At 41.1% G+C, this 16,022-nt stretch overlaps 1 long non-coding RNA gene across 1 annotated transcript; it reads left to right on the plus strand.

The window, feature by feature from the left end:
• The first annotated feature begins 235 nt into the window (after window positions 1-235).
• On the plus strand, window positions 236-13,856 carry LOC117519570. The gene is made up of 4 exons (XR_004563351.1): window positions 236-415; window positions 7,753-8,100; window positions 13,415-13,660; window positions 13,770-13,856. It is a non-coding gene; the product is annotated as an uncharacterized LOC117519570 (long non-coding RNA).
• The last annotated feature ends 2,166 nt before the right edge of the window (window positions 13,857-16,022 follow it).

Raw genomic sequence — 16,022 nt, forward strand, 5'->3', positions numbered from 1 at the left:
GATGTTTATTTTTTAAACATGTCGGTCCAACTGGGCAATCCAAATATAAGCAGGATTCTAAATGATTCTGCATCCAAACTCATGAAAAGGATCCGGGCTGCACAGGGGCTTAGTGGTTAGCACTGTTATATGTTCGAGTCCCACCTATGGCGGGGGGGAGACAAAAAACGTGCGCAGCCACAGCTCTGACTGCGACACTGCCACCTGGTGTCGACGAGGAGGAACTGCGGCAGGAGGAAGTGGACGCGGCGAAGCAGAGAATCGATGGGAAAGTGCGGAGGAAAGGAAGCAGCTACTGAGAGGGGCTGGAGAACCCGCCTGGTTTCCAATACTGTGCTACGTTTCTCTTCAGCAGTGGGGACATTTTAGACGAGTGGAAGCTGGTGGCGTTCCGTGGACAGTGTATGGCCAGACGGTGAGTGTTTGGGCGGGCAGCACGTAAACACATCAGCGTTCTGTATCCGCTAGCTGCAGCTAGCTCCTTGCCGAGGGTGAGATTTTATCATGGCATCAACAATACGGCAGTGTTAGGCTGGCAACGGGGTGTTTACCGTCCGTTTTTTTCCCATTGCTGTTAAAATGTCCACCAACCTGATGAAAGGGCGATTGTGTTGAGGCGCCTGCGTGGTTGTGCTGTTATTTTAGCTATGCTAATGTTAGCAGGTGCTGGCATTTAGTGCCTTGTTTTATTTTGACACCAGAAAGCTTCGCTGACGTTTTATTTTTGTGTGCGTGTGTGACTCCTGTGTTAATGTTAGGATGTAAACCTGCATTCTGGCTGTGGTTAAGAAGAGCATCCTGGAGCGCAGGTCCACCTGGTGGGACCGTCTGCAGCGCCGCAACTAAAACGCGGGTTTTAGGCAAACCTTCCTCCTGTCTTACCAGCTCGGACTGGAAGGTCCACCTTTTATTTGTCCTAACAGTACGAATTACCGTCAGTTCCATAGTGACGCAATTTTATTTTGTAATTTTGCCACAGTGTACCACTTCCACGGGGACTTGCATCAAACGTGTTCTTATGGCGCAGATTTTGAGCTTTAATTCAAGGGGAGTAACCATTTAGCAAATAGTTTTTAACACTCCCTCCATTGGACAAACTACATGAAAGTATTATTAATACAAGAACACATCTTTTTTGAGGGCTGGATCCAGAGTGAAAATCTGACAGATGCATTTTTGCCCAATGATAAAATAAAAATCGTATTGTTCATTCTTTTATTCGTATTTTATTTTATTCGTGTATCACATGGCTGTGGAACTTCCCTGTTTAAAAATAGTCAAGTTTTTAGTTTTTTGCAGAATTTATTTGCTCCGGAAGAAAAGTAGATCTGCAAATTTACAGTGTAGTTTTTAGAATTTTATAGAATTTATTTTTAATATTTATTTGCTCCAGACGAAAATAAAAATAGATCTACAAATTTACAGTGTAGTTTTTGGAATTTTATAGAATTTATTTCTAATAGTATTTATTTGCTCCAGAAGAAAAAATATAACTACCAATTTACAGCATATTTAAAATATGAAGAAAGTTGAGAAAGTGACCTATGCCACGTGACTGAATGGGTGCCTTTGTTCGGATACATGTATTTAGTAAATAAATAAAATGTTTTCCGATCTGAAAGTTTGTGTGTGGCATAAATACACTTAAACCAGGCATACTTCCATGATGATTTATGGATAAATTAAATACTTTTACAATCAATGCATGTGGCATATCCGATATTGGCGACATCAACAATTGACAGCGGCTGAGCAAGTGGGTTTTGACCAACGATTTTAGTCAGAAAACCACCGAAAATGTAATGTCAGTCATCATAGAATGCCTTTCAAACCACACTATTGTCTGAAAACTATAAACCACTTACCATTTCTTGCTGAAATAAGCACCCAATTTTCCTTGCACAACAACTTTTTTCCTGGATTCCATGATCATTGACTCGACTGGACTGACGCTATGTTTGTTTTGATCCAGTTTGAATTTTCGTGTGTGTGTGTGTGTGTATATATATATATATATATATACATATATATATATACGAGGTCTGTCCATAAAGTATAGGTCCTTTTTATTTTTTTCAAAAACTATATGGATTTCATTCATATGTTTTTACGTCAGACATGCTTGAACCCTCGTGCGCATGCGTGAGTTTTTCCACGCCTGTCGGTGACGTCATTCGCCTGTGAGTACTCCTTGTGGGAGGAGTCGTCCAGCCCCTCGTCGGAATTCCTTTGGCTGAGAAGTTGCTGAGAGACTGGCACTTTGTTTGATCAAAATTTTTTCTAAACCTGTGAGACACATCGAAGTGGACATGGTTCGAAAAATTAAGCTGGTTTTCAGTGAAAATTTTAACGGCTGATGAGAGATTTTGAGGTGATACTGTCGCTTTAAGGACTTCCCACGGTGCGAGACGTCGCGCAGCGCTCTCAGGCGGCGTCATCAGCCTGTTTCAAGCTGAAAACCTCCACATTTCAGGCTCTATTGATCCAGGACGTCGTGGGAGAACAGAGAAGTTTCAGAAGAAGTCTGTTTCAGCATTTTATCCGGATATTCCACTGTTAAAGGAGATTTTTTTTAATGAAAGACGTGCAGACGGGTCAGCGCGTCGGCTCGCAGCCGCCGCGACGCTCCGCCACAGGAAAAACACCTCTGTTGGAAGCCTTAAGGACAAGTTGGAACATGTCCAGCTGTTAAACAATTTCTCATATACTCACTCCACTGAAAGCCATCAAAAACCGCCTGGATTTTACAAATGGTTATCAACACGGAGGTGTTTTTCCTGTGCCGCCGCACCGCGCCGGCTGCGTCCCGACGCGCGGACCCATCCACTCGTCTTTCATTAAAAAAATCTCCTTTAACAGTGGAATATCCGGATAAAATGCTGAAACCGACTTCTTCTGAAACTTCTCTGTTCTCTCACGACGTCCTGGATCAATAGAGCCTGAAATGTGGAGGTTTTCAGCTTGAAACAGGCTGATGACGCCGCCTGAGAGCGCTGAGCGACGTCTCGCACCGTGGGAAGTCCTTAAAGCGACAGTATCACCTCAAAATCTCTCATCAGCCGTTAAAATTTTCACTGAAAACCAGCTTAATTTTTCGAACCATGTCCACTTCGATGTGTCTCACAGGTTTAGAAAAAAATTTGATCAAACAAAGCGCCAGTCTCTCAGCAACTTCTCAGACAAAGGAATTCCGACGAGGGGCTGGACGACTCCTCCCACAAGGAGTGCTCACAGGCGAATGACGTCACCGACAGGCGTGGAAAAACTCACGCATGCGCACGAGGGTTCAAGCATGACTGACGTAAAAACATATGAATGAAATCCATATAGTTTTTGAAAAAAATAAAAAGGACCTATACTTTATGGACAGCCCTCGTGTGTGTGTATATATATATATATACATATATATATATACACACACACCTGCGCGGTGCATTGTGGGATCAAATCAAAAGCTGTGTTCACTGCGGGGACACTTTTTTTTTAATTTTGTTTTTTATTACCGATAACGAATGATGCGTAAAAAAAATCTGACCGATGCAACTGTTTTGGGCCTGTTTTTGTCGTCACTGTGTTGCAAACTAACTAAAGGACAATAACGTTTACAACAAATCTGTCATCTGGGATGATCCTGGGTTAAAGGTTCACTCAAACAATGGACCTTTTCCATCGTTGTATGGACCAACAACACGTGCAGCAAGTCTTGACACTTGTTATAAATAATAAATGATTATATTTCTGTATATTAGTGTTTTAATGGTGCATTTTCTGCTTTCAGCTGCTCTGTAGTTACCATCTGAATGAGAGGGGAAATAAATCTCCGTAATTTTTTAAATTATCCGATGGTAACATTAATAGGTAACAGTGAATGTTGATATCACTATTAATTAGTCCCTGGTAACCAGACAAACTGTACAAAGGAAGACTCTCAACCTAGCCAGTTGAAAACATGACATCAACTAAATATGCCAAATATAATTATTCACAAAATTTTCTCATTTTAATTTTCTGTACTTTAAGCTAAAATCATTATAGAGAATCTGTATAATTTATTACCAGCCTTGAAAAATGTCAGCTACATATTTCATAAACATTACCCAATCTAGAACAGCGCGTTAGTAGTGAATGAATCAAGTTGAATTCATTCTGTATTGACCAATGAAAAAAATGCCTTAATGCACCAGTTCTTATGTGATTTGACCTGAGGTCTGATCTACACTACCAATCAAAAGTACAGACATGCTTTACCATTCAGTTGAATAGGAAAGCTTGACCGTTATTTGGCCCAAATCTGATCTACAAAATCTGTCTTTGGGACGAACTTGCTTCGAACTGTCCACATGCAGACTGGTATATTTTTTATGTTTTGACCTAGCAAGCAAAATATGCATTTTAGTATTGTTTAGGGCTGCCACAAACAATTATTTTGATAATCAACTAGTCACTGATTATGTTTACGATTAGTCGACTAATTGGATCATACATAAATTGGGGCTTATCGCACCACCATGCAGCTGTTATTTGTCTTTGAATGTTGCTGTTGTTTATTATATAATTTAATTAATTATTTATTTCACTATGCCTTATTGTTGCCAATATTGTTTTAACCCATTCATGCCAATAAAGCAAATTTAATTGAGAGTGTCACAGAGAGAGACTGACCTTCTCAATGGTTGTATCAGATTTCTTTTCCATCGTTGTGGTGAAAGCAGATTGGCCCTGTAGGTAGTTATGGTATTCTGAGTTGAACTGCTTGATCATCTCTTTGAAGCTTGGATTGTCAACAATGGACCAGGGTCTGATATTAGTCACCAGCATGTTCAAGATTTCAGGATATTTGCTTGCCGAGGTTTGCATCTTGTTGTCTTGGTAACAAAGTCGTCCACTGAAGAGGAACTTTTTTAGCACTGTAACATAGCGTTATAAAACATTAGTGTTATCACATTTCCTATTCAAACATGACATCGCTGTTATAACGATATAGTAACAACATATCATGTGTGCTAAGGCAAATGAAATCGCCATCGTTAATATTAACGTTTACAGCTATCAATATAAGTAGCTTGCTATAGATGGTAATATTACCAACTAACTAGCTAATTAGCTTACCAAGATGACTATCCCTGTTCGTCAGCATCTGACTCAGCCACAACGTGCTTCCTTCTCAGACGCTCCTGCATTGCCGTTGTACTGCCTTGAAAGGCAAGTTCTGCTTTGCAGAGTTTACATTGTGTGCATGCTGCATGTCTCATTAATTTGGTTAAAATGCTCCCAAACTTTTGAGCTCCGTTGGCAGCTAGCCATGATATTGTTTAGCGTAACTTTTACGGTGACATCACGACTGACCCCAATTACCACTACTGCACGTGTGTCAAGGACAGAAAGGCAGTAGAAGATACAGCAGCGAGAGAAAAACAAAGCTTCAAAAACTAAACAATGACTTTGATAATTAAATTAGCCACCAACGATTTTAATAGTCAAGGTAATCATGAAAGACCAGGCACCTAATTGGCTCTTTCCTACTCTCCTATTTTACTCTTCCTTTTCAGATATTTAGATATACCTTTATATACTAGCATAGTTCCACCTTAGAATTGGAATATAATATATAAGATATACCTTACTGAATTTTCATGACTAGTTGACTAATCGTGGCAGCCCTGGTATTGCTGAGAACGGAACGTGATATCAGCAACTACAATATTTATGCTATTAAAGGCCACTCCCCTATTAAAAGTGCCCCCCCCCCCCCCCCCCCCATTTTTTGGCACATTGCATGTAGCGAAATTGTGAATTCCTGAGAGAACAGAGTAAAATGAAATAGTCCTACCTCATTTCCACGAAATCTCAGCAAATCTGTTCTAGTTTTCATGTTGCCTATGCAGCCACAGTACCTTGTATGTCAGACTCTATCATGTGTCCTGCCGTTCTCCTTTCCTGAAACCATTTTATCAGCTCCTGATAACGCATCCCCCCCACCAGGCAGCCATTTTGCTGTTTTGGTCAAGGAAAATTTATCTTTCTTTCTACACCACTCCCAGATGCATTTCCTATGGACTAGGAAATCCAAGCAACTTCTTTCTGCTTGTTCACAACTTTTAGCTTGAATGCTGCCAAGTAGCAATGTTTGCGCAGAGTCATTTCATGTAATTATGTAACAGCTACTGAATGCAGAAAACATTCATTTCTACTCTGTACTGATTCTCTTGCATGCAGTACGCTTGTCTGTACATACCATAAGGCCGTACTGTGTACACCATGCATGCAAATGATCATCAGTAAACGCCCCTTCATGGAAGCTGCAGGTCCCCGATGTGTTTAATGCAGTAAATATGGTATTATTGAATGGTAGGTACAGCTTATCAAACTGTTTTTAATTCATGTTAAGATGCTATCAGTTGTTATAGAACCATAACTTGTTGAAGACAAATGTTTGGGTAAATGTTGAGATAGTACAGGAACAGTCCAATGAAAATGTGCTTTTATGAAATAATTGTAATAACATATTCTAATCCATGTGACAGGCTATGTGTTGTCGGCCCATCATCTTGCCAATATGGGAAAATGTTTTTTTGTGACTAAAATGGGCAAGAATATGTTACTGAGAAATGTCTCATTTAAATTAGATTAGATAGTACTTCATTGATCCCTTGGGAAAACTCCCTCAGGGACATTGAGGTTCCAACAGCACACAGGGTAAGAAGTACAGAGTAGCAAAAGTTAAAGTAAAAAAGAAAAATATTTGCAAATGTAAATATCAATACTGGTTTACTGGCTACTACTGTACCTCTCATTCCCTCCTCTGTCTTCCTGTTACTCCTCCTCCCCCTGAGTAAGGTGTTGTACAGTCTGATGGCCTGAGGGACAAAGGAGTTTTTCAGTCTGTTGGTCCTGCACTTAGGAAGGAGCAGCCTGGTGCTGAAGAGGGCTCCTCTGGTTTGGTGATGACTGTGTGCAGAGGGTAACTGGCATTGTCCATAATGTACAACAGTTTGTCCAGAGTTCTCTGCTACCATCGCCAGAGAGTCCAGCTTCATGCCAACCACAGAGCCAGCTTGCCTGAGCAGATGTGTCCCCTTCGATGTGCTGCCCCCAGTACACCACGGTGTAAAAGAGGACGCTGGCTACTACGGACTGGAAGAACATCCAAGAGTTTCCTGCAGATGTTAGATGACCGCAACCTCCACAAAAAGTTCAGCCTGCTCTGTCCCTTCCTGTACAGGTGGTTGATGTGGGTTGTCCAGTCCAGTTTGCTGTCCAGCCACAGCCTGAGGTCCTTGTAGGAACCCACAGCCTCTGTTGTGGGTTCCTGTTGACATGTACGTCCTGTTGTACTTATGTATTAACATTTTACAGAGGTGAGGGATACTGCTTATTTTCATGTGAGTCTTTGGACCATCTATGTGGCTTGACATGGAACGAGCCTTGTTTAATCTCTGAGACAAATGCTGAGTCATAGTAGCAGTACTTCAATAGAGTACAAGTATTACATTATTATTCCAAGTATTAATTATGATCATTATGACCTTAGTAATTCAATTCCTTCTTTCATGTTTTAAATGGTGAGAATGATGAAAAGAATCCTTGGTTTTATTGTTATTACTTTGAAAGAACTCTGACACCCTGTTGTTCAGTATGTTGTGCGGCGGCACTGTGCCATTGTCTACCCAGAGGGCAGGCTGGTTCTTGGCTTTCTCTCTGTATATTACTGACATGTACATGTTTGATCTCTCGTTTCATTTTTCCCTGTAGTCCTCTCTTATTTCTGCCCCCTGCCCTGTCACCTTCCCGGACCACGCGACGCCCTGTTTGCTCCAGAGAAACAGGCAGCTCTCATCCTTCAGGAGCATGCTGTTGGCCTCAGTGGGTAGGTGGCTAAGAGCTACAGAGGCCATGTGTCAGGGGTAAAAGGGTGTTCGCTGCTGGGGACACCACACACTGCGCCAGGTTGAGGGGTCTGTTGATGTGGAGATGAAGCTCAAACAGCGCATGGTGGTACTGTGCGCCGTGCTCCTCCTGCTGGGCCTGGCTAAGATCTTCCTGCTGGATGGAGGCGAGGGTTCTGCAGCTAGTCGCCGTGACCTGAGAGCATTTCGCAAGGTGACATTTGCGCTTCATGTTTTAAACAAGTTAAAGTTAAACAAATGCTTAATGTTCTCAAAGTTGACAAAATGTACTTTGTTAAAATGTAGTTAGAAATAGGGCTGGGCGATATGACATAAAATTCATATCAGAATATAACTTGAATACCTTCGCAGTAATGGTATATCACGATACAAACCTAAGTGTAAAAGTTAGAATGAAAGTGTTTGAATGGGTCATATAGTCCATTTGCAAAACTAAATTGATTAAAAAAAAAAAAAAACATATCATTAATTTTGAGCGCCTGATTCTCTGACTTGTTAGACATATTTTTTGTGCATTGGCATACTCATTTCGCCATTCCTGCTTCTGTCCAGCAAGAGGCAGTGCTAGTTTGTCTGCTTTTGGTGGCGCTTTGTCCAGAAACCGCAGAGACGCCGCCACGTGGGTTGATGATCCTGATTGGCTTATGTCGTGGGGTTCCACCAATGATGGTGCAGAGGGTGTGGTCTTTTTTTCTGCTCACTTGCCCAATGGAGCTCGTCAGCTCAGGCTCACTCGCTTTCTGTAAATACGCGCACCAAATGACCATAAAATTCACAAAAAAAATTTGTGGAAATGATTAAATTGGAATTCATGTTATAGTAGGCCTATTAACATAATTTAAAAACTTGTATAAAGCTTGAAACATGCACTTTTAAAATGCATTGAAACAGAGGCTGAGTCTGGTGAATTTAATGGGACAATTGTTTAATTTGGTCATGTGACTTTTACATGACTGAATTCAGTTAGCCGGCTCCAGAGGGTTAAAATCTTCAGAGTCACTGAGGAAGATACGATGACATCATCAACAAGCATTACAGCGATTTGTCGGGGAGTCTAAATCATTACCGTCGGTCAAATTTATACCATGAACCGAATATATCAATTATATTGCCCACCCCTAGTTACTGCAGAGTACCTTTTTATTTCTGTGGTATAAATTTGACTAACTTTATTACTGGTAAGAAATACTTATTTTGGGGCAGAGTCTGTGAGCAGTACAATCAGTTAGGTCCGTGAGGTTTTTGCGGTTTTGATGGTGGGAGTGCATGTACATTGCCCAAGGTTGGAATTCATATGGCAACTGATGGCAACTCATATTCATATTGATATGGAAACTCGGAATTTACAGCTACATTTTTTTTTTCTTTTATTTAATAAAGCAGTGATAAATGTCAGTGTTCTCACTGAATCATTGTGGTAAACCGAGAGAAAATGTTGGAACTAATGTTTGTGTTGATAACTGACACGGCAGGACCTGTGTTACTTTTGTCGATCAAATATACAGAATAAAGTATGATGTGTCCAGAATTCATCCATAGTTCTAATGAATAGTTGTGTCCACTGTTGTATTTAATGGATTACAGTTGTACAGTAATGCCACAATTCTCCCACCGATGTCAGGGTGTTGCCACACAAGGCATTCAATAAACACAGAGTAATTATGGGATTAAGGACTTTGTCCAAGGGCCTCGAGGTATAATGTGTCAAGCTCAGATTGTAAAACTGGCCTTCTGTGTCTCTAACATGCAGAGCAGAGCCACAAGGTGGAAACCATTTTGTTAACAATGCAGACAAAAAAATACAGACAAATAATCCACGATAATTTGGTTGTTAGTATCTTACTGGCAGTCCACCTGATTTTAATTTCATATTTTTTATAAGGACTGCAGGTGAGTCTTGCATGTCCTTGTGAGTAGTGCATAGCCTCGCCGGCAGCGCATGTGTGAATTCTATATTCTACAACCCCTGGCAATAATTATGGAATCACCGGCCTCGGAGGCTGTTCATTCAGTTGTTTAATTTTGTAGAAAAAAAGCAGATCACAGAACATGACACAAAATAAAGTCATTTCAATGGCAACTTTCTGGCTTTAAGAAACACTATAAGAAATCAAGAAAAAAAAATTGTGGCCAGTCAGTAACGGTTACTTTTTTAGACCAAGCAGAGGAAAAAAATATGGACTCACTCAATTCTGAGAATAAATTATGGAATCACCTGTAAATTTCATCCCCAAAACTAACACCTGCATCAAATCAGAATCTGCTCGTTAGTCTTCATCTAAAAAGGAGTGATCACACCTTGGAGAGCTGTGCACCAAGTGGACTGACATGAATCATGGCTCCAACACAAGAGATTGTCATTGAAACAGAGGATTATCAAACTCTTAAGAGGGTAAATCATCACGCAATGTTGCAAAAGATGTTGGTTGTTCACAGTCAGCTGTGTCTAAACTCTGGACCAAATACAAACATGGGAAGGTTGTTAAAGGCAACATACTGGTAGACCAAGGAAGACATCAAAGCGGTCAAGACAGAAAACAAAGCAATATGTCTCAAAAAATCGAAATTGCACCAACAAAACAACTGAGGAACGAATGGAGGAAACTGGAGTCAACGTCTGCGACCGAGAACTGTAAGAGACCGCCTAAAGGGAAATGGGATTTACATACAGAAAAGCTAAATGAAAGCCATCATAACACCTAAACAGAAAAAAACAAGGTTACAATGGGCTAAGGAAAAGCAATCGTGGGCTGTGGATGACTGATGAAAGTCAGATTCAGTGATGAATCTGAATCTGAATTGGCAAGATGATGATGCTGGAAACTTTTGTTTGGTGCAGTTCCAATGACATTTATAAGGATGACTGCTGAAGAGAACATGTAAATTTCCACAGTCATTGATGATAGGGGGCTGCATGGCAGGTAAAGGCACTGGGGAGATGGCTGTCATTACATCATCCATAAATGCACACAAGTTTCCGTGATTATTTTGGACACTTTTCTTATCCATCATTGAAAGGATGTTTGGGGATGATGAAACTCATTTTTCAAGATGATAATGCATCATGCCATAGAGCAAAAACTGAAAACATTCCTTGCAATAAGACACACGGGTCAATGTCATGGCATGCTACATAGTCCGGATCTTAACCAATTGAAAATCTTTGGAAGTGAGAAATGGTCCATGACAAGGCTCCAACTTGCAAAGCTGATCTGGCAACAGCAATCAGAGAAAGTTGGAGCCAGATTGATGAAGAGTACTGTTTGTCACTCATTAAGTCCATGCATCAGAGACTGCAAGCTGTTATAAAAGCCAGAGGTGGTGCAACAAAATAATAGTGATGTGTTGGAGCGTTCTTTTGTTTTTCATGATTCCATAATTTTTTCCTCAGAATTGAGTGATTCCATATTTTTTCCCTCTGCTTGGTCTAAAAAAGTAACCGTGACTGACTGCCACAATTTTTTTCCTGATTTCTTATAGTGTTTCTTAAAGCCAGAAAGTTGCCATTTGAAATGACTTTAGTTTTGTGTCATGTCTGTGATCTGCTTTTTTTCTACAAAATTAAACAACTGAATGAACATCCTCCGAGGCCGGTGATTCCATAATTTTTGCCAGGGGTTGTATGAAACAAACATCAGTCAGACTTGGAAAAACTTTGCTGACAACCAGGACAGTGAATTATCTTGATATTTCGAAGTGCCACATGACTGTCAATTGACATGGTCACCTTTGTGTCTTTTGGTTCTTTGATTTGTAAGTAATATGGTAATCATAGACAGTGGTAACAGCTAGCTTTGCTAACTACTTCAAAGTCCCTTGTCCACACCAGAGCTGTCCTGTTGAGATCGCTGACCTGCCGTCACGTTCTTGCAAAATCGGATAAACTTGTGCAGCTTTCTTGTAGACGTGAAAATAAAACATGGATGTCAAGCACCATAAACACTGGGACCAGAAAAAAGTTGATGAAGCAGTGCATTCTGGGTCTTGTTTTTTTTTTTTTTTTTTTCCTTCTTCTTTTTTGTATATGCAGTTTGGAGAATGGTAGCACTTGATAAGCTGAGATTCAGACTCACTTTATTGTCACTCGACCCTTACAGGCAGAACGAAATGCAGTTTCTCCAGGTCTTGGTGTAGTTAACTAAGACTAGTGACAGTTTAACCTAACCTAATCTAAACTTTTACAATGTTCAATATACGCACCCCTATGGCCATAGAAATATATACAAGGCACAGGTCGGCAGCAGCAGCATTAGAGCATTAAGAAAAGTGACAATGTGCATGTTAGTACAGTGTTCACAGTTCGGTGGTGGATGTTGAACTGTTCAACAGTCTGACAGCATTGGGTAGAAGCTGTTTTCAGTCCGGACGTTTTTGCCTGGATGCTGCGCAGCCTCCTTCCAGAGGGAAGGGGTGTGAACAGACCGTGCGTAGGGCGGGTAGAGTCTCGAAGGATGCAGGTGGCTCTGAATCGAGGCTTTCAAGCCTGTCACTGACTAGCTGGACTCAGCCTTCAGAAGTGTAATTGTATGTGGTTAAAGTGTTGAACTTGTAGAGGCATTCACTTATCTCAGCATGATATGCACGTCTCTGGTTCCTTGACGTTTCAGATCGAGAGACACGTGGGAACTGGACACAGGTGTTTGGCCATGCTTATGCTTTTACGGGCGGGCGAGCAAATTCCAAGTCTTTACGGTCGTGGTGCTTCTTGTCTTACTGTGTGGTTGTGAGACGTTGACTCTATTGACCTATCATGATGACTAGTTTGTCGATACTGTGTCCTCGGAGAACCCTGGATACTGCTGGAATGACTTTGTCAAACAGTTATGTAGGGAGACTCAGATGAGGGATGCCACTTGCATTGTGAGGGAATGTCTTTTATGATATTTTGGCTATGTCGCCTGTTCCTCTGAGCGTGATCTCGCACACAAGTGCCTCAGTGTTGAGATTCCAGCTACTGGAAAAAGCCAAGGGGAGGATTGGCAGTCTGTCGGGGTCATTGCTCTCCAGGATCCACAGTGGTTCTGCAGTGTGGTGTTTGCAGCAGTGCACTACTGACCTGACCTAGATTTCTACACTTTTTAATTCAAGCCATTGATGCTTGGAACTGTTCCCAGGTTAGCTATTCCATTGTAACAAACTGTTAACTCGTAGTTTGTTTCTGTCAGTCACAGTATGGCTGTTTCCGTGTAATGAAGGATGTGGCACAGCAGTGTGTCCTGGTGAGGAGGAACATCGTGTGTTATGATAGTATGTGTGTGTTTGCTGCTGGCAAACACCAGTAAATGCTGTTAACTCAAGATGAACTTCATACTCGGTTTGTACACTGGAAAAGAAAAAAAAAACCTGCTCAATGTCCTGTTAAAGTGGTCTAAGGTGTCGAGTATGTGTCGTACTATGAGCACTGTTGAGACTGATTCCTGTGAACTGCATAAATGCTGTATAGTAATCATCTTTAATGTTGGTTTTTATGTTGTGACATGTGGTCTTATGTCTCACACCATTTACAGATGGAAGCTAGCCTTTCTCTCTCCCGAGGGCTCGCCTCACTCACACCCTCCAGTCTCCGTGGGAGATAGCGAGCCAGTGGGTGGGTCCTCGAGAGGTGTACCCAGAGGAGACTCCAGAGCTGGCTGCTGTCCTCACCTGCCTCAGCACTGCCAGGATAGAACGGGCAGATGTGGGCTATAAGGGTACACAGCTTAAAGCACTGTTGGTGTTGGATGGGGTCAGAAAGTTGTCTTCAAACCCAAGAGGTCAGATACTTGTTAAATGATCATTGCCCCACACATCCTGGACTCCCACGCGTGTGCTTTAAGCTTCAGAAGTTTCAGGTTACTAATTTCTCTCCTCCATCCCCCTCAGATATAACAGAGACTATGTGGTTGAAGGTGAACCGTATGCAGGTTATGACAGACACAACGCAGAAGTGGCAGCTTTTCACTTGGACAGTGTGTTCAAAATAATACCTGAAACTTGTCATCGCTTGGTATCCTCAGTGCCAAAGTTTTAAATGTTGTGAGACGAATGATGGAATGAATAATTAAAAAGGAGAAAAGAATGCACACCGCCAGTAGCTGTGTCGTCTAGGAAAATAAAGTAAATGGGAAAATAGTTGCCGCACACTCCAGTCTTATTTTATTAACCAATGTTTTGGCCCATGGCCTTTATCGAGGTTGAATGAGTGGATGCCATGCAGTGGTTCTTAAAGGTAAAGGTAGGTTGTTTTTGGGTAAAACAGCAGGTGCAAATCATTAAAATAATTTCAGATAGAGGCTTTCTCGGTAAGCAGGTGCCAGTAATACAGGTATCCACATACTAATCCATTGAAAAATAAATCCCATGATAGGATGGGAACTTGTCAAATTCACAAGGTAATCCATTATTTACACATAGAAAATACAGACACCATCTTAAATCAATATATATTAAAATTCTTTATGGAACAGTCCCACGTTATATTTATATTACATTAAACATATATTAATTCAATAAATTATAACAATCCAATAATCTATGTCATAAAATACAGGATGCTTTTTTCAAAATAACTGGTGTCAAGTCAAGTTCTTCATTTAGGCCTTGGGGACTTAGAGTACCCAGGTATGGGATCCAAAAAGCCTCCCTCCTTAATGAAGTAATCTCAAAGTTACCTCCTCTATTAGATTATTTAACACTTTCAATCCCTGTATATTTAAGTGAAGAAATTGGATGATTGAATTTTCTCAACTGTTGGGCCACAGGGTAGGTATTATTTCCATATCTTGGCTCCGCCATCAGCTCTGTGGATGCGAGTGTGGACGGAACAGGGTGACAGTCGTACTTAATAAAGCAAATTGCGATCATTTAAAAATAAAAGCCTTGACCAGACCTGATGCTGATCTTTAAGATCAGATCGGGACATCCCTGCTGTCTATTCTTATTTCTGTTGTCTGTGTCTCCCCCCCCCCCTCCCCCATCTCTCTCTTTTTGGTCTTGCACCAGTTTGAGAAAATTATTGCCCTTATCCGCATTTGTTTGAATGATACTTTTGATCTGTCAGTAGAGAAGATTGTGTAGAAGTTTGTGGCATCTTACATGTTGCCCTGTGTCCTTCCTGCAGGATCCTTGGGGTTCAGGAGAGCGCCTCTCGTGGTGGGCAGACATGTCCAACCTGCGCACGGAAATAAAACCTGTGGCCATCTCTAACTCTCTCAGCAGGACAGCCACAATTCAGGCACACTCCGCACGCTGCCAAGTTTGCCCAATTGGAATGATTTTGTGTCAGATGCTATGCAGTAAATGTAGGGGTAAAAACACGCCTTCTGAGAAGAGCATTTGTTTGTGCTATTGGCCAACTACAGTCCCTGTTATGGATTGTAGAGAAGGACAACACAAGGTCTCATGTTAACTAATTCAATTCACTTTTCTTTATACGTGGTTGGAGCACTTACGACAATAAGTATGACATGCTCCTAAAGCAAATGCAGTCCTAAAGAATAATAAGTAAGATAAAAATAAATGATTTTTTTTTAATTCTAAATAAATCAGGTGCTAATAATTCTTGATATAATTATACCAATAATGTTTTTTTCATTTATGCAATGTTAAAATGAGCACCGTCAGTAAGCTTGTTCAAATTGCCATCTGCCACCAAACTAAGCGCCGTCGCCGTGTCAAAGGTTGCGAGAGTGCTAGTGTGACCACGCGGTCCGTCAGTGCTCAGTTGCTACATGTACGCAAACGCAATACGTCGTGTGCTTACGTTAAGGTGGTCTCGGCGTGCAATGATGCAAAACGTATGGAACCCAAATTGTATGGTAAATGGAACAAAATTGCAAATGGGACAAACGATTAATATCTCGTGACATACAAACCAATCAATGACAAGGATCTATTTAGATGTCATATAAAACGATTAAAAGTATAAAACAGCAAGTGCTCAATATGTGCCGAATGCAGGTTGTGTAAACATTACAATAATATAAACTGGAACTGTTGCAGTAGCAACAGTAAGTACCACAAGTAATGCTTATCCCCAGATACCATAGTGCAGTGGTTCCAGACTCTGGTCCTCGGGGTGTAATGTACTGGGCATGTTATCTTGTGAGCCAAATTAGCACAGTGCTACTCAATCAT

Source organism: Thalassophryne amazonica, chromosome 10 (genome assembly GCF_902500255.1).
Source record: "Thalassophryne amazonica chromosome 10, fThaAma1.1, whole genome shotgun sequence".
NCBI classification, from domain to species: Eukaryota; Metazoa; Chordata; class Actinopteri; order Batrachoidiformes; family Batrachoididae; genus Thalassophryne; species Thalassophryne amazonica.